The sequence below is a fragment of the Cebus imitator genome, unplaced genomic scaffold (genome assembly GCF_001604975.1).
Source record: "Cebus imitator isolate Cc_AM_T3 unplaced genomic scaffold, Cebus_imitator-1.0 Scaffold101, whole genome shotgun sequence".
Lineage (NCBI taxonomy): Eukaryota > Metazoa > Chordata > Mammalia > Primates > Cebidae > Cebus > Cebus imitator.
This window is the reverse complement of record NW_016107416.1, coordinates 827,622-845,658: the sequence shown is the minus strand read 5'-3', so window position 1 is coordinate 845,658 and position 18,037 is coordinate 827,622. Positions and strand designations below refer to the sequence as shown.

At 54.7% G+C, this 18,037-nt stretch overlaps 1 protein-coding gene and 1 long non-coding RNA gene across 4 annotated transcripts in view; one reads left to right on the top strand and one right to left on the bottom strand.

Annotated features, from left to right (window-relative positions):
- The window catches only part of PSD2 (pleckstrin and Sec7 domain containing 2), a 46,572-nt gene extending 35,980 nt beyond the window's left edge, over positions 1 to 10,592 (bottom strand). The window contains exon 1 of one of the 3 annotated variants that reach the window (XM_017536746.2): positions 10,292 to 10,592. The gene's annotated coding sequence lies outside the window, so the exon portion shown is untranslated. Of the gene's footprint in view, positions 1 to 2,638; positions 2,756 to 5,913; positions 6,116 to 10,291 lie in introns of those variants that run through there. The other 2 variants (XM_037741411.1, XM_037741410.1) reach the window with 2 other exon arrangements.
- A 163-nt stretch (positions 10,593 to 10,755) lies between these two features.
- On the top strand, positions 10,756 to 11,691 carry LOC108310145. Its single transcript, XR_001827645.2, has 3 exons — positions 10,756 to 10,852; positions 11,339 to 11,418; positions 11,607 to 11,691. It is a non-coding gene; the product is annotated as an uncharacterized LOC108310145 (long non-coding RNA).
- The last annotated feature ends 6,346 nt before the right edge of the window (positions 11,692 to 18,037 follow it).

The following is an 18,037-nucleotide window of genomic DNA, read 5'->3' as shown; positions in this document are numbered from 1 at the left end:
GAACCCAGGAGTAGCCTCCTTCTGCAGCTAGATGGGCTGGAGATGTGGAATAAGCCCCCAGTTTCCCAGGCCCCCCATCAAACCCTCCCAGGAGATCAAGGGCCCAAACCCTCAACCAAGAGATTTGGCCCAAAGCAGTGGCCCTTCCCACCTCCAGCCCTGCTGGAGAGAGCAGGGGAGTGGGTGCAGCTGGGCCACTGGGCACCCATCCCACGGAGACGCCTTCAAATGACAGGCTGGCATTGGCCAAGATCCCCTGCAGCCTCTGTTGGTCTGATCCAAGCCCCTCTCCAGGCAGGGGCTCCCACTAGCCTCAGCCCTTGGAATGACCTTGGGCTTGGCAGCCTCTTTTCAGCACCAGTTGAGATGGGTCCCGTGATGATAGTGGAACCCTGGCCCTGACAGCTGCCAGGGCTGAGTGCCGACAAGCACTTCCTGGGTCTCAGCTCTCCTGAGTAACTCTGTTCCCCTCCCCACTCTCCCTGTGGCAGCTGGAGGGAGCTACAAAAACACAAACCTCCCTCCCTCCTCATAGTCCTCTAATGATCTCCCTTAGATTAGAATCCAGTCTCCCCAGCATGGCCTGAAAAGGTCCTGCAGGAGCTGGTTCTGCTGCCCTCTACCAATCCTCATGCTCTCCCACATCAGCCCCAATGGCCTTCTTTCTGCTCCCTGAGTGCATTCCCACCTCAGGGCCTTTGCACTAGCTATACCCTTGGCCTAGAATGCTCTTTCCCTAGACCTTTAAAAGAGCCTCTTCTGCCACTCAGGGCTCAACTCCAACACTGCCTCCTGAGAAAGGCACAGTCTGACCCCTGGCACTCCATCACACTCCTCCATGGAGCACCATAAACTCAGCAGAACTGAAGCTCTCTTTTCTATGTGTTTACTGATTCCCTGCCCGTCTCTGTACTAGGATGTAAGTTCAGTGATGGTGGGGACTATACTTGGTACACAGTAGGCACTTAGAAAATATTAGTTAGATAAAAACAGGGATTATCATCATGCCTATTTGTGGCAAAGGCAATAAAGGTTGAGGGAACTGCTCAGAGTCACAAAGCTGGAAAGCAGCAAGGCTGAGATTCTGATGGAATGCTAGATTGTCATAGAAATAATCTTATGGCCCCTTTCATGCTGGGATTCAAGCCAGGAACTGTGGGAAACTCAAGGACAGAGCCAAGGTAGGGGCCCACCAGAGAGGGCTCCAGGGGCCAGCATGCTCTATAAGACACAGGGGCAAGTGCATGGGTGCTGCACCTGAAAGCAGACATACAACGCAGGCATGGGTGGGCACATGCACACATGTACACATTTGCCCACACACACACACACATGCATGCACACACACATGCACATACATACACACACACACATGCACGCACACACACACGCACATACATACACACACAGAGGGAACTAGGCAGCCACTCATGAGGTAATCCCCCTGGTTTGCCTGGTAAGGTGGGGACAAGGCAGCTGCAGGCCTAGGGGCAAGGTTAAGGGCAACTAGGTCTACATCACTGGGCATCCAGGGTCAAAACTGTCCTGGGTATGCAGAAGAGACTGCGATCAGAGAACATTCTTCCCCAATGTTAGCATGGTGGCAAGACTGAGACCACAGCTGACCCAGGGAGCAAATATAGGAGTGCCAGGACCCTCACGTTTTGCCTCCAGTGGGCTAGGGGAAGTTGGGCAAAAAAACTCCTCTCTGGTCTCATGTTCCCACGTGCACCATTGATCCCTAACCAGTTCCAAGTCCTGGACCTCTTGGTGCGTCTAATGGAGAATCCCGCCCCGGACTCTCACAAATGTGAGCAACATTTAGAGTGTATTTGGAAAGACTCAAAGCCCCCTATCCATCCTTGATTCCATACCCTAACCTGGACAGTCTCCAAGGACCTGCCACCTGATACTGGATACTTGGAGAGAGTTCCATGAGGGGTACTTGGCAAAGAAATCTTTCTTTCTTGGACCTATTCCCTGCCGCTGTGGAAACCCACCCTGAACACCCACATTGGCTCACTACTCTTCCCCAAAATCCCTACCCAAAATTCCCTAGATCACCCAGATTTTAGCACATGAGCTAGGATCCTCAGACACACAAACACACGTGAACATACACAAACACACAAGACACGCACAGACACTTAAAAGAGATGATCAATGCAAACAGGTGGCATGTAGGAAGTGTTTATAGCAGACCCTGAACAGCTGGCCCCCACACCATCATGGGGCCTAGGATGGCCCAAGCCTTGGCACTCCAGGGCTCCACAGAACCTGCTAGGACACTGGCAGCATAGGCAGTAGGGTGCTGCCAGGAAGAGCCCTCAGTTGGGCCCCCCTCATCATGTTCCCTTGTAGTCTCTGCCAACCAAGGGGTCTAGAGTTAAGGGTCTTCCCATCTCCAAGAGCTCCAGGCCCCTTCCCTAATCCCAGGCCAGCCTCCTCCACATCCCAACTGCCAGGGAGATGCCTAGGATAATTTTGAAGGGATGCCCACCAAGGAATCTCAGGATTCCACACTCCAGAGTGACCCCAAACCCTCCTAACCCACCTGGTCTTCCCAACTTGGACTGCCTTGTGCTGCAACAAGGGCCTCAGACTGGGACAGTCCAGGAGAGCGGGTCAGTGCCCCTACCTGTATGCTCAGAAAGACCAGGCTCCAAATCCAAGCTGTGTGATTTCAGGCAGACTGCTCAACTCTCTGAGCTCAGTGTCCTCCTGCATAAAAGGGGGTGCCAACAGCTTTTGTCCTCACAAGGCACCTGTGAGGACTAAAGGAGATGACATGTGTTCAGTGCTCAAGGGTGGGCTGCTGCCTCTCAGAACCTTTTAGGGGCTGCAGGGAACCCAGCTGGCTATCCCCAAGGATGCCATGCCCAGGACAGCAGCACACAGCAGAGGCCACTCAGCCAGCACCCAGTGGATATTTATCCTTGGCAGCTGTCAGAGCGAGTTCTGAGGCAGGGGCTTCAGAAGCCCAGCCTGAGGGTAGAGGCAAATGAAAGACTGCAGTGGTGCCAGAAGCGTGGCCAGAGAGGGCACCTCCTCCCTTTCCCAAGGCAGCTGAGGTCCCTACCATCCTGCCCTCCCAATGCTCACACCGAAAGCCAGGCTCACTCCTACCTTTCCATCTCAGGGCACACCACTGTATGGCAAGAGCCAGGAACCTAGGACTCCCTTAAAGATGCCCATCCCTTTCAGATAGTGCCAGTTTAGAGTGATGACCAGCCCCCACCTGCTTTCCTTCTCTCAGTGTGGCCCCCAGGGAACCAGCCCTTGCCTTGGGCTCATGTTCTCACGGTCAGGCAGGCAGAAGTCCCTGGGGCTGGGTGCACATTTGCATCTTATCTGCATGTGCTTTGCTGGGATTCTTAGGGGCCCTTGGGCCTCGATTCACAAAGGTCATTCCTGGACATCTCCCAGCTTGCTTCTCCCTCCAAACCCCCAGCCAATTGGCACCTTCATTTGCTTATAATTTGCATGTATCTGCATGCTGGTTGAAGAGCCCTTAACACTAATGAAATCCACAATGTCTGCTGTCAAATTTCAAATCACGTTTATAGCTGGTGACTCTACGCCCACTGACTTCCTTCCCTACGGGATGAACCCTCAGTTAGCAGGAACCACAAAGGACTAAGCTGTCCTGGTCAGGAAACTCCATAGCCAGACTGACCACAGTGCCACCTTCCTCAAACTTCAGAGGGCACTGGATTCACGCTGCTTCAGCCCACAGGCTCATGGAGCCCACAGGCTAGCATGAGCCTGAGGCTTGAGAGCTGAATCCTGAGAGCTACAGTGGACTGACCAAGTGCAAGTCCTCCCAACCAGCCCAGCCTCGCATGAAACACCTGGGCAGAGGCAGCACTGAGGGAGCTCAGCCTCTGAGCAGCTCCCCCCAGGCTGCCTCCACAGCCAAGAGACATAAACCATGAAGTTTCCTCCTCCCTTCCCTCTGCCCGGTTTTCACATACCCCACACCCTCTAGGTCCTCACATTCTCCATCCACACCCCCAACTCCTCTCCCTCTCTGCCTCTCCTGCTGTGGCCTTCCTCCCCACCCCCTCCCCAATCTCTGTGTTACGTATCTTCTCTTTACTCTTCCCCAGCCAAGTCCTCCCTTCCCCTCCCTCCTCTTCCCTGTCCAGTCTTGTCTTCTCTTTAGGACTTTAGCTCAGGGTCTGAAGGTTGTGGCCTCCTTGATGAAAGCATGTGGGATGAAGTAAGCAGGTGTGAAAGGGGCTGTGCTGGTCCATTTAAGTGTCACCTCCTCTCTCTCGCCCAGGGCCTGCTGAAGGGAGGTCAGGAACTCTAAAGCCTCACCTATCCACGGGATGTACATGGGGCAGGAGAGAGCGGGGACCCAAGAGTGATGCCAACATTTGTGCTCTGAGCAATTAGAAGGATGGAGTTGCCTCTCAAGAAGGGAAACTGGATGGAGCAGGTGTGGGGAGGAAGATGGGGCAAGTCGAGGTGGGGTGTCTAGCAGGCAGGAAAGCTGAGATGCTGCGTAGGCTACTGGAGTTTGCAGGAGAGGTTGAGACTTGGAATTTAAATTTGGGGGCTGGCAGCACATAGGTGGTACTTAAAGCCACAAGACTGGATGAGATCTGTACGGAGGAGTGGAGACAGAGGAGAGATCCTGTGCAGGGTGAGTGCTGGGGCACCCTGATATCAAGAGATGGGAGAGAGAGAAGAGGAACCAGCAAAGGATGAGAAGGAGCAACCCACAAGGTAAGAGGAAAACAGAAGAATGGGTGTCCTGGAAGACAAGGAAGGTATTTCAAGGAAGAGGGAGATGGGATGCGTCTGCTGCCGCTGACGAGACTGAGAATTGGCCACTGGCTGCAGCAACAGGAACATTACTGATGATCTTGAGAGGAGAGGTCAGTGGAGTGGAGGGGGAGAAAGCCCCATAAGAGTAGTTGAGTCAAGAGGGAGCGGGAGGAGAGGATGTGGAGACAGCGAGTCTAGACAACCCTTCTGGGGAGTTTCTCTGCAAAGGGGAGGAGAGAGATGCAGCAGTAGATGGTTGGGGAAGGCAAGAGAACTTTTTTTTTTTTTTTTTGTTTGAGATGGAGTCTCCCTCTTTCATTCAGGCTGGAGTACAGTGATGCAATCTCAGTTCACTGCAACCTCCAAGCAATTGTCTTGCCTCAACCTCCCAAGTAGCTGGAATTACAGGTGCCCACCACCGCACCTGGCTAATTTTTGTATTTTTAGTAGAGATGGAGTTTTACCATGTTGGCCAGGCTGGTCTTGAACTCCTGACCCTCAGGTGATCCACCTGCCTCAGCCTCCCAAAGTGATGGGATTACAGGCATGAGCCACCATGCCCAGCCAGAACCATTTTTAACACAGAAGAAATAACAGCAAGATATCTGCTGATAGGATGCTCTAGCAGAGAGGAGGACCCGATGATACAGGCAGGGGCCCTGCTGGAGTGATGTTCTAAAGCAGACACAAGGGGCCATGATCTCTGCACAAGTAGAGGGGTGGCCTTAACCAGGAGCAGGGACACTTCGCCCACAGAGACAGGAGAAAGCAGGGCAGTGAGTGCAGATGCTGGCAGACAGGTGAGTGTGGCTCTGGGAGCCTCAGGACACTCTAACTGCTTATATTTTCTCAAAGATGATACGCTGAAAGGAAGGATGGGAGGGACTGGGGGGTGAGGGTAGAAGAGTAAGTGGGGGCTGGGTGCAATTGCTCATGCCCATAATCCCAGCACTTTGGGAAGCTGAGGAGAGCAGATCACTCGAGGTCAGGAGTTTAAGACCAGCTCTGGCAACATAGTGAGACCCCCATCTCTACACACACACACAAAGAGCAAGTGTGAAAGAGTCATCTAGCACGGGGGAGAGGCGACAACCTCAGAACCTGTGCTGTGCCTGCTGGACTGCGCTAAGGACCCACTTGAAGTTCAGTGTTCATGGGCCTGGACTGAAAGTGAGAACAGTCAGGGCAGTGGTTTTGCCCGGCCCCAGTCAGCTGCACGTGCAGGCATTTAATAGGTCAGGCATTGGATTTAACCAGCGTTGGGGTTTTGCCAAGCAAGTATGAAGAAGCAAAATGAGGTAAGGGAATTGGGGTCTGCAAGTTAGTGGCAGGATTATCCCAACTTCCACAGGGGCAGCTGCCGTCTGAGCCAGCCTAGCCCTGCTCAGTCCCCTCTATGCTGGTGCCTGAAGCCCACTGTCCATTCCCTGCTGTGGGTTAGGTGTGGTTCTTCTTTCTGCCCCCATCTCAAAATGAGCTTCTGCGAGGTGGCCACAGGTGGTCACCACCAAATGAACTTCCCAAATACCATTACTCTGGCCTGGAAAGCACCTCAGACCTCACACACTCAAAACCACAGCCTCCATCTCCCTTCCCAAGCCACTGCATGAGCTCATCCTTCCCACTCTCCCCACCTTTAATCAGACACAAGGGCCTGTCCATTCTGCTTCCTAAATCTCTCCCAGCTCCATCCCCTTCTCCCTTCTCCCACCAGCAACAGCCACCCAGCAGAGTCACCAAACCACATAACTCCACTCCCTCCGTGCACCACACACAGCAGCCCCAATCCAGTCCCCTGTGTCTTGTGCTGGGTGCTTCCACAGCCTCCTGGTTGATCTCTTTCCCATGTACTAGCCCAGCCAGCCCCAGTTTTTACTCCTCAGAGTGCCTTTCCAGCACTCAAAACTGCCCCAACATCCCCTCTTCAAAGCCCTTCAGTGGTTTTGAAGTGCCCTTGGGGAAAAGGCCAGCCTGGTTAGCCCACATTCCAGGCTAGCTGTGGCCTGAGCCTGCCTTCCTGTCTGGCCCCCCACGCCCTCTCCCCTTGCTGTGCCTCTTATTACTTTCTCTGGGCCTCCCCTCTCCCCCACCAACAGCACAGGTCTGAGCAGCAGCTCCTCCACCCCCAACCCTGAGGTTGCAAGCTCCCTGAAGGTCTCTGTCTGCTTCTTCATTCTCCAACATCTGGTCTGATATAGGGGTTCAGTCAGATTTGCTGACCTGGTGCACAGATTAAGCTTTTGGAGGTAGAGAAGGGGGGGGGAACAGAATTGAAATACAGGGACCCCTGAGCCAAGTGACCTAACTTAGTGCCACCTACTATAGAACAAGCAAGTAACAGGTGCCTCCCGTCCCAATATCATGCACGGAGAAGGACATGACATCATCTATGGGATATTCTTGCCCAAAAATGTTGAACTTGAATCTAATCATGAGCAAGCAAGAAGACCAATCCAGAATGTGAAACACACCACAAGGCTTCAAAATTAACAATGTCATTTTAAAAATTTCAAAAAAGCCAGGGATTCATTCAGATTGAAACACTAAAGAGCCATAATAACTAAATGCAATGTAAGTTCCATGATCAAATTAAAAAAAAAAAAAAACAGCTATAAAGGACATTACTGAGACAATTAGAAGTGTAAATACGGACTACATGTTAGGTTAAACTGGATGATTACTAAACTTCTTGGGTATGACGACAATAGAGTCTTTTTGTAGAAAAATGTCCCTGTCTCAGGGACATTTCATGCTGAAATATTTAAAAGTGAAGTGTTATAATGTTGGCAAGTTAACTTTCAAAAGGTTGCGAGAAAGAGAGAGAGAAACAAGTGGGGCAACATATTAATAGTTGGCAAATCTAGGTCTCCAGGTGAAGGGTATGTTGGTGGTGTTCACCATATTATCAGCTTTGACAAGATAAAAAGTAAGGTGGGAGAAGAAAGGGAGTGGAGGAAGACATTCCAAAGAGGGGAGCTCAGGGGCTGGGATTTGGGGGCAGGAGTCAGAGGAGAAGACATATTCCTTTCCTGGGGCAGCCCACAAACCTGGGCAAGCCGTGCTGTGGGCTGGCCCTGGGCTGGATGCTTGAGTCACCGCAGGCCAGGCAGGCACAGTGCTGGAGTGGCTTACCACCTAAAAAAGGGGCCAGACCCCGAGGAAGCAGACTCACCTGTGGGCAAACTGGCTTAGAGGGACAAGGAAAACAAGCTGGCCCCAGGGAGACCAGGGCAGGAACATGGGCCCCTATCCCTCCACTGAGCTGTGGCAAGGAGCCAGGTCTGGCCCCAAGCCCACCCAACCCCCAAACACCACTCTAGGGGCGACAGCCTAAGTGTATCCTCCTGTTCAGAGAGCCAGTCTAAATACGGAGCCTCAGACATAAGATGCCGCTCAAAACAGATTTTCCTGGAAAAGACCATCTGGCAAAGGAGGTCTAGAGCATCGTCTGTCGCGAGAGGCAGTGTTGATCTCCTGCAAGCCAACGTCCGGAATAGGAATGCCTAATCCCACTTCCCTAGGAAAGTCTAGCTTAGTGCTTGTTTTTCCCAAGGTTACCCCCTTGCCCAGATGGAGAGGCACTCTGTCCCACCTCCCACATCCCTCCTAAGTTGTATCTCCAAGGCAGAAGAGGATGAGGATGGGGACACAGGTCTGAGTATCAGACAGTTCTGGCCAAGTGCAAATCCTCACTCTGCCACTTACTAACCAGGGGACTTTGAACAAACAACTCCATCACAAAATGGGAATAATGGTAGTGTCTCCCTCTAAAGACAGTTATGCTATGAGGGTACTTGGCGAATATGCTCCATATATGGAAGCTGGGTGAGGTAATGCCCCAAGCCACTCTCTCTCTCTCTCAGTGCTGTCTAGAGCAGGAAGTCATTGTTTTCAGCTAGCTTTGCTCCCTCCCTTCAGGGAAGACCCTGGGAAGCACTACTGGTCAGGCCCGCTTGTGGAGCACGCACTCCAGAGTTGTCAGGTCAGGACAAGCTTCAGGAGGGAGACCTCTGGGGGGATCCCTGGGCTGCAGGGTGCAATTCACCCAAGCATTGAGACTTCAACCTTGCAAGAGGCACCAGTGAGGGAGGCCTTCCGAGGACAACCTAGTCATTCTCCTTTAGCTGGGCCACACCCACCTACTCACCCCATTGGGTGGGAATCTTCTGGGGGCTCTGGCCAAATCCTAGGGACTGCTACGTTTCCACCAGGACCAAACTTTGCAGTAGCCCCACTCAAAAGCCATGGCCTCCCACCATATATTGGGGAAAGGGGCTGCTGGGAGAACAGCAGGCACATTTTACTGATTCGGAGATCCCAGTTCACAGAACTTGGAGCTTCCCTGGGAGGCAGGTTCCTAACCTCCTGGGGAGAGGGTGGAAGAATGACAGAATAACTGCATCTGCTCAGGTCCACAGGTTGGGTTTGGAGGCAGTCCCAGCCCAGTGCCAACTGCCACCCCCATTAAGCAGCTCTTGTCTGTAGGATCTAGAAAAAGGAACTGGGAAACCCAGGAAAGTCCAAGCCCAGGCCACTCACCTGCCCTGGCCAAACCCTGAGCTGTGTCTCCCTGTCCCCATCAAGCTCAGCCTGGCTTATCCCCTGGCTGCCAGGAGTCTAAGGACCTCTTCCATTGTGACTGCTGCTTCTGCTCCGGGTTCTCTTCCTGGGCCCCCCAAGATGGGCCTAAGACAAAGGGGTGGGCTTGAGACAGTGGACCCCTGGGCCTATGCAAAAACAATGCCCCCAGTGATCATTCCAGGGAGCCCCTGGATCCTCTAGGAACAGCAGAAGTCTGAATACCTCCTCTGAGGAGGGGGCCCGCTGGGCAGGGTGGTCCCCAATCTGGACTCCTTCTCCACCCAGCCCCAGCAGCCGGCTCCTGGGACCCCTCCCTCCCGCTGCTGCCTCGGCCATTATGTGCCTCCTCGGCCTTGCCTGCCACGCCCCCGTGCGAGCCCCCGCTCTAGCGGCGGAGCTGGGAAGGCCTGGCCACCAAGCCAGGCTGTCAAAGTTGGGAAACTGGAAACAGAAATAAATCCTCAAAGCTGCAGCCTCGTGAAGGTGGCTGCCTGCAGGCCCCGGCACCCAACACCCCGATCTCCGGCCACTAGGCTGCCACTAGCACACCCCACGCACACGCGTACCCCCAGATTATACAAAAGCGGGGAGACGGGAGCGGGCGGCGAAGCCGGGAGACAATCGGGTCGGCAGCCCCCGCCCTCCTCCCTCAGGCTGGGCTCGGGCTCTCCCGCGGCGCCCCCTCTTCCCGGCCCAGTCCCGGCCAGCCCGGGCTTCCTCGCTCGGCCCCATCTCCATGACAACCGTATCCTTCGGATGCTCCAGACGCCGCGGAATTGATCTGGAAATGTAGCTTTGTTAGAGGACCCGGGCGGGCACCAAGGGCGAGGGCGGCGCCCCCCACTCCGCACGCGGCCCCCTCCCCAGCCGCTCCTGCCCCGGCCTGGTGGCCAGCGGGGAGGGGCGGGTCCCGGAGCCCCGCGGCCCCACTCACCGCTGCTGGTCCCCGCCGCGGGTCCGGCCTCTCACGGTGGGGCCATCGGAGGCCGCCGGGCTGCCTGTCCCGCCCCGCCGCCGCCGGTCGGAGCTGCCCGCGCCCGCCCGCGTCCCTTCAGGTGCCGGAGCCGCGGTGTGGAGAGGCTGAGCGAGGGGGACGGACGGCAGGAGGGAGGGAGCGGAGCCGCGAGCAGGAGCAGGAGGAGGAGGAGGAAGGAGGAGCGGGAAGGGCGGGGAAGGGCGGGGGCACTGCGGGCGCGCGAGCGGCGGGAGCGGAGCCGGGAAGGGAGCGCAGCCCCCAGCCCAGCCCGCCAGACGCGCACCGCTCGCCCCAGGACCCCGAGCCTGCCGTGGAGGGCGCGGCCCATCCTGTCCCCGCCCCGCCCCTCGCGGGCCCTTTAAGAAAGTGGGGGAGGGGAGCGCCCGAGATTCCGCCCCTTCCTAGCCCCGCCGGGCCCCGGCCGTCCTCGAATCCCTGGTCAGATGCAACCATCTCCGACCCCCAGGCAGGTCCCTGCGGCCCAGAACCTGAGCCCTCAGGACCCGCCAGGCCCTCGAGGTGAAGGAGGGGCCGGGTCCTTGCCCTCCTCCCACGGTCTGTTCAGGGAATGACCCCTGCCCCAACAGTCCCCCAACACACGGCCAGTCCCCTGGAGACCCCACCAAGGGAGGAGCAGGGAGTGCAGGGGGCCAAGGTGAAGGATCTGAAAGAGGAAGACTGAGCCCCTGAGACCTAGAGACCGACGGGACGGAGACCTGAGGACCTGAGCTGTGGGGTGAGAAGGGGCACTCAGGACAGAGTGGGAGGGGAGGAGGCAAGAGAGAGGAGAGACAAAAGAGACCCTGAGGGAGGCGGAGGTGAGAGGTGAGTCCAACCAAGAACGCAATCCCAGTGCCAGGTCAAGGGGAAGTCACCCTAGGCAGATATAAGGAGACCAAGGGAGAGACAGAGGGGGCCCAGGATGGAGAAAACCATCTCCCAAGGCACCTGTCCCACAGTGTCTCCCTCAGGGCATCTCCCTGATGCCCCCCCCCCTCACCCCAGGACCCTACCTGAAGAAGAGGGTTGACCAACTGTACCTGGGCTGGACATTAAAAACTTCCTGGCTATGAAGCACCTGCAGAGTAAGATTCCGCCTCTCTGAGCGGCAGTAAAGGGGCCCCACCCACAGGGATCTAAGGAGAGGATGGGGAGCAGGCCCAGTGCCTGGGCGAAGGCAAGTCAAGCCCTGCCACAGGAGGCCACTTTCTACCCCTCTCCCTGACTCCAGCCCCTGGGGACGGTCACCACACCCAGCTGCTTCCACTTCCAGACCTCTGCAGACCATCCACACTCTGCCCAGTGGGGCCTGGATCCTGCTGTGCTCAGTGACCTCCTACTGGACCCTCAGATTCCTCCTTAAATGCCTCTTCCTCCATGAAGGCTTCTCTGACCTTCTTTCCACCCATGAACACACAGACATGGACTCTTCTTAGGGAGCAAGAAGAGAATCTGCTGACCGCTTAGGGTGGCAGCAATTGGAAGTGTGGAGTCTGAGCCTCCCCCTCTTCAAGCTGGGTAACATCCAGTCCCAGCTGGAGCTGGGACTTCATCAACCATGGTGACGTCCCTAACAACCATGGATCTACCAAGGGCTCTTCATATGTCATATTTAACTCTCAAAACAATCCTACAACCCATTTTACAGATGAGAAAGCTGAGGGTCTGAGAGCATAAGTCACCTGCTCATGGCCCCAGGAGACCTAAACCTGTGGGCACAGCTGGCCAATTAAGAGGGCACTCAGGCTGCATCCAAAGAGTCCACAAACAAGGGAGCCACTCTCTGTGCAGGTGCCCTGGATCTTAAAGGGCACAGGAGCTTAGCTTCCCTGCTGTCCTGCACTCTACCCCTCTGCCCTCTGCTACCTGAAGTCAGAGAAGGGTGGCGACCAGCATGGGCTGTGGAGAGAAGTGCACGTGGCAGGGCTTAGATTCTACATTCCCCGCCCTTGGCACCCACTGCCTCAAGTCATAGCTGGACCACCTTTCTGGGCGCCTACTTCCTCATCTGCCCAATGAGGATGGTAGCAGGCCCCCTAATGTGGGGCTAGGATGGGGACCAAAAGAGCTGATGTGCTCAAGACCTGGCACACAGATGCCCTCAACAGCCCATGGCTATTCCAACTGTAATGATGACTTACTCATGGAATGCATTATTTAATCGCTGTCCACCAGATGGACTCTGAGCCCCTTGAAGGGTTCACAGTATATCCTCAGCACCTAACACTCAGTATGGCTTAATAAGTTACATGGAAGGAAATAACAGGGAAAGGGGAAAGGCAGACACAGCTGTCTCTCCAGCTAACCTGCTCCCAGCTGGCACACAGAACCTAGTCTCTGCCCCCAGATCTGCCCCCTGTCCTTTGTAACTCCAAGAGCCTGTGGCAGGGGGAAGAAGATCTGGGTTCTAGTCCAGTTCCCTCCACTTTCTAGCTGTGTGGCTATGGGCAGCCATACCCTTCCTGAACCTTCCTTTCCCCTCCATCAAGTGGAACTAGATCCCAGGGGCTCAGAGGGCTGTCTGGAGGCCACAGGTGGGCTCTGTGTGAGTGCTCTGGGTGCCACCGACACTGGAGAGGGGAGTATTGTTACTGTTCCTTGTGGCTACCTTCACCTCTTCAAAGAAGCAGGGTCAGCCAGGTGCAGTGGCTCACGACTGTAATCCCAGCACTTTAAAATGCCAAGGTGGGCAGATCACGAGGTCAGGAGATCAAGACCACCCTGGCCAATATGGTGAAGCTCCATCTCTACTAAAAATACAGAAATTAGCTGGGCATGGTAGCACGCACCTGTAGTCCCAGCTACTTGGGAGGCTGAGGCAGGAGAATTGCTTGAACCGGGAGGCAGAGGTTGCAGTGAGATGAGATTGCCCCACTGCACTTCAGCCTAGTGACAGAGTGAGACTCCGTCTCAAAAAAAAAAGAAGAAGGAAGGTCCATCTGGGCGAGGTGGCTCAGGCTTATAATCCCAGCACTTTGGGAGGCCAAAGCAGGCTGCGTCACTTGAGGTCAAGAGTTTGATACCAGCCTGGCCAACATAGTGAAACCCCATCTCTACTAAAAATACAAAAATTAGCCAGGCATGGTGATGCATTCCTGCAATCTCAGATGCAGGGGAGTCTGAGGGAAGAGAATCACTTGAACCTGGGAGGCAGAGGTTGCAGTGAGCCAAGATCATTCCAGCCACTATTCCAGCCTAGGTGAGAGAGCGAGAGAGAGAGAGAGAGAGAGAGAGAGAAGAGAGAGAGAGAGAAAGGAAGGAAGGAAAAGAAAGAGAGAAAGGGAAAAGGAAGAAAGGAAGGAAGAGAGAAGAAAGAAAGAGAAGAAAGAAAAGAAAGAGAGAAAAGAAGGAAGGAAAAGAAAAGAAGGAAGGGAGGGAGGGAAGGGAAAAGACAGCAGGGTCAGCATCCCCCTACTGAAGAGCCAGAATAGACTATGTTTTCATTCCTCAAGGGAAAGAAAAGTGGGCAGCTTCTCCCTGTTCCTCCAAGTGACCTCCCTTTCCTCCCCCACCCTGCCTCCTCACCTGAGGGGGTCTCATAGGAAGGCCCTTGACTGGTCCCTAGGAGAGTACAGAAGGTATGCGGCGGGGGGGAGGGACAGCTGCATTGGGCATGGTCAGCACCCTGGGCAGGGACAGATGGACCCACCAACACCCAATTCTCCCATCTTCCAGCTGGGAGCCTGAGGCCCAGGAGGGGCGCCTGGGTAGAGATTCCCCAGGCCAATCCCAGAAAGCTCAGTGAGCACCTACTGTGTTCTCAGCTCTGCTGCAACCTGCCCCTGCCCCCAGCATCCCCACACCCCCAAGATAAAGGCCCCAATTCACCTATTCTATATCCCCTCTCCTGACACTTCCGACCTCAAATTTGATGTCCTAGGACCCCTCCCACACTCATACGCCCTCAACCACTGCTAGTGATCTCCCTTTGTTTAGGCAAGCTCTCTGCCTGGGATGCCTTTCCCTCCACCCACCCTCATTTGGCCAATTCCTCTCCACTCCGCTGCTACCATCCCATTTCGTTTTACCTATTATGGCAAAGCTCCTTGAAAAACTTGTCCATGCTGTCTCCAATTCCTCTTTGTCAAAGAAACTCCAGTCTAGCTCTTATCTCCCTATACAGTTCATTGACACCACTCATCACAGTCAACACAGTTGCCGAGTACAGATGTGCAGGTTGGGCACTGCACAAGGATGCTGGGTACACGAAGGATGGAGAGGTAGCTGAAATCCAGTCTGCTCTTTCCTCTCACCATGCTGTGTGCCCTGAGGCAAGGCTGCATCTGTCAGGGGAAGAGATGCCTTTTTTTTTTTTCTTTCTTTCTTTCTTTCTTTCTTTCTTTCTTTCTTTCTTTCTTTCTTTCTTTCTTTCTTTCTCTTTCTTTCTTTCTCTTTCTTTCTTTCTCTGAGAGAGAGAGAGAGAGGGTCTCAGGTTAGCGTAGTGCAGTGGGACAATCACAGCTCACTGCAACCTGAGTACACTATTAGCTGTGGGTTTTTCATAAATGCCCTTTATCATGTTGAGGTCATTACCTTCTATTCCTAGTTTGTTGAATGGGTTTGTTTTTGTTTTTGTTTTGTTTTTCTTTTAGAAACAGGAATACCCAGACCGGAATGCAGTGGCATGATATCGGCTCACTGCAGCCTTGAACTCCCAGCCTCAAGCGATCCTCCCACCTCTCCAGTAGCTGGGGCTGCAGGCATGCACCGCCACACCCAGCTAATTTTTTTTATTTTTTGTAAAGATAGTGTTTCGCCATGTTGCCCAGGCTGGTCTCAACTTCATGGGCTCCAGCAATCCTCCTGCCTCATCCTCCCAAAGTGTTGGGATTACAGATGTGAGCCACTGCGCAGGATACCTTTTTCTTCACACCGAGGTATCCACTTTCTGTGTGCCTGTGTAGCTAGGTCCACCTGGAACAGCCAACATTTTCTAAAGTTTGTACACAGCACTAGACCGTGGCCTGTCCTCAGTGACTGCCACAATGCCAAATCCAAAAATCCACTCACAGGCCTGGTCTTAGCTCCCTGATGGCGTCTGACAGCGTTTCATCACCGCCTCCTCCTTGACGTACGTTCTTCCCTTGACTTCCAGGACTCCTCATTGCTATGTTTTCTGTCCTGCCTCTCCGGCTTCGCCTTCTCATCCTCCTCTGCTGGTTCCTCTGCCCCTCTCTGACATCCAGTGCCAGAGCTCCCAGGGCTCAGTACTCGCTCTTCTTCATCTCACTCTTGCCTGTGATGACCCCATCCCAGCTTCAAAGCCCAGCTAAACCCTGAAGCTTTTCAGTGTGTGATTCTCCAACCTGGACTTTTCCACCCGAGGTCAGACCCTGATACCCAAGTGCTGACCTGGAGTTGCCACCAGGATATTCAAAGAACAGTTCCATCTTTTTTTTTTTTTTTTTTTTTGACAGAGTTTTGGCCTTGTTGCCCAGGCCGGAATGCAATGGCACGATCTCGGCCCACCACAACCTCTGCCTCCCAAGTTCAGGCAATTCTCCTGCCTCAGCCTCCCAAGTAGCTGGGATTACAGGCATGCACCACCACAGCCGGCTAATTTTGTATTTTTAGTAGATACAGGGTTTTTCCATGTTGGTCAGGTTGGTCTCGAACTCCCAACCTCAGGTGATCCACCCACCTCAGCCTCCCAAAGTGCCGGCATTACAGGTGTGAGCCACTGCACCTGGCCAAGAGCAGTTCCATCTTAACCCAACCCAAACTGACCTCCTCTTCCTTTCTGCAGTAAATGTCACGATCACAAGGCTAGGCTGGTCTCAGATTCCTGGGCTCAAGCGATTCTCCTGCCAGGGCCTTACAAAGTGCTGGGATTACAGGCATGAGCCATCTCGCCCAGACTCAAACCAAATCTTTACGCCGGCCACAAAATCCCACAAGATCTGGCCCCCACCACTCCTCTGACCTCATTCCCCTGCAGACACACCGGCCCCCTCCCTGTTCCTCCAAAACACCAGGCACACTCCCACCTCAGGGCCCTTGCTGCTCTCTGCCTAAAACACTTCCCCCTCACCCAGGTACCTGCACCACCCACCCCTCACTTCCCTCAGCTCTCAGTTACAATGTCACCTTTTCTGACCACTCTACTAAAATACTACCCTCTCCTTCATCCACATTTCCCATTTCCCCGCCTTCTTTTCCTCCATAACACATATTTATATACCACATGCTTACTTGTCTTTTCTGGGAATGGCCTGCTGCCAATCCTAGGCCATAGGCTCCGTGAGGGGAAGAATTTTCCTCTCCCTCTTGTAGATTCCCAGGGGCCAGAACAGTGCCTGGCACCCAGTGGGCATTTAGTGAAGCCCTCATATAATGAGTACCGACTGTTCCTAGTTTGTTGAGTGGGTTTCTTTGTTTTTGTTTTGTTTTGGTTTTTGTTTTTCTTTTAGAGACAGGAATACTCAGGCAGGGGCACAATCTCGGCTCACTACAGCCTTGACCTCCCAGGCTCTAGCAATCCTTCCTTAATAAAGGAAGAAGTCATCTGTAAATATTAGAAGGGCTTTGAAACACGCCAACAAGCAAAACCTGGTGTGTGACCACAGCTGGCTGGCAGGTAGGGCTGCTTCACCCAGCTGTTCAGGGAGGGCCTCTCTGAGGAGGTTCCCCCAGGCGGGCAGGTCTGTCTCCATCACAGCACATGTCACACTGTGTAGTGACTGTCTGGACTGGACACTCCATGAGGGCAAGGACCCTGCACACTCCTCTCTCAGTCCCCACTCCTCCCTGAGCCCGGGACCTGCATGAAGTTGGTATCCAAAGAGTGATGAACCGAAGAATGAATGAATGAGTGAGTGGCCAGGGACAAACGCACACCTGCCCATGACCCTGACCGGCCCATAGTAGGGAAATCATGCAGTCAGGAGCTGGGGCAGAAAGCCACCAAGGCCTGGGGAGAATGCCTGGATCCCTAGGTCTGGTCTTCAAACGGAGACAACATGACCCCCCACGCCAATGTTAGCTGGAAGGGAGCTGGGGAGGACTCACACTCCTTGCTCACTGGACAGCCCTGGCCATGGGGGCCAGCAAGGCTGAGGTAAGGGGCCAGTCACCTGGAAGAGGGCAAGGCCACAGGCTGGAGAAAGGGAGACTGCCCGAGCTCTGCGATCTGCCTGTGCGATCCCTCCCCCAGCGGACAAGGCCCGGCCAGCACGGGGCCAGAGCTCGTGGACAAAGCCCCACAGGAGTGCCAGGGACTTGCAGTGCCGAGAACCAGCCGGCTGCCGGCCCGGGGCACCGGCAGAGCCTGGCCCAGAAATGCATCTAAGGGCCTTTGTGGGCCTCCGGGAGCGTGTCCAGGAGAGTGCCGGGAACTGGCCGGGGTGGTATGGGGTGGGCAGCCCCCGCTTCCGGAGGTCCAGCTGGCCGTCCAGGCCTGGGTTGATGGGGATTAGGGGGAGGAGCCCCTTGTGCCCCCTCCAAATCTCTACCCTAGTGGAGGTCTCCCCACCCTGTCCCAGGAATTCGCAGCTGCTAGAATTAGAGTGGCCAGATGGTCCCATCACCCGCACTGAGGCCCAGGGAGCGGGGGTGCAGCGGAGTTAGGGTTGAGTTCGGGTTGAAGCTGACCCTCCCCTTACCCCACGGGCTCCTCCAAGAAGCTGGGCGGGAGACAGGAGGGCAAGCCTTTTTCCAAAATGAAGGGACACGGGACATGTCGAGTCCTGCCCAGGGAAGAAGGAG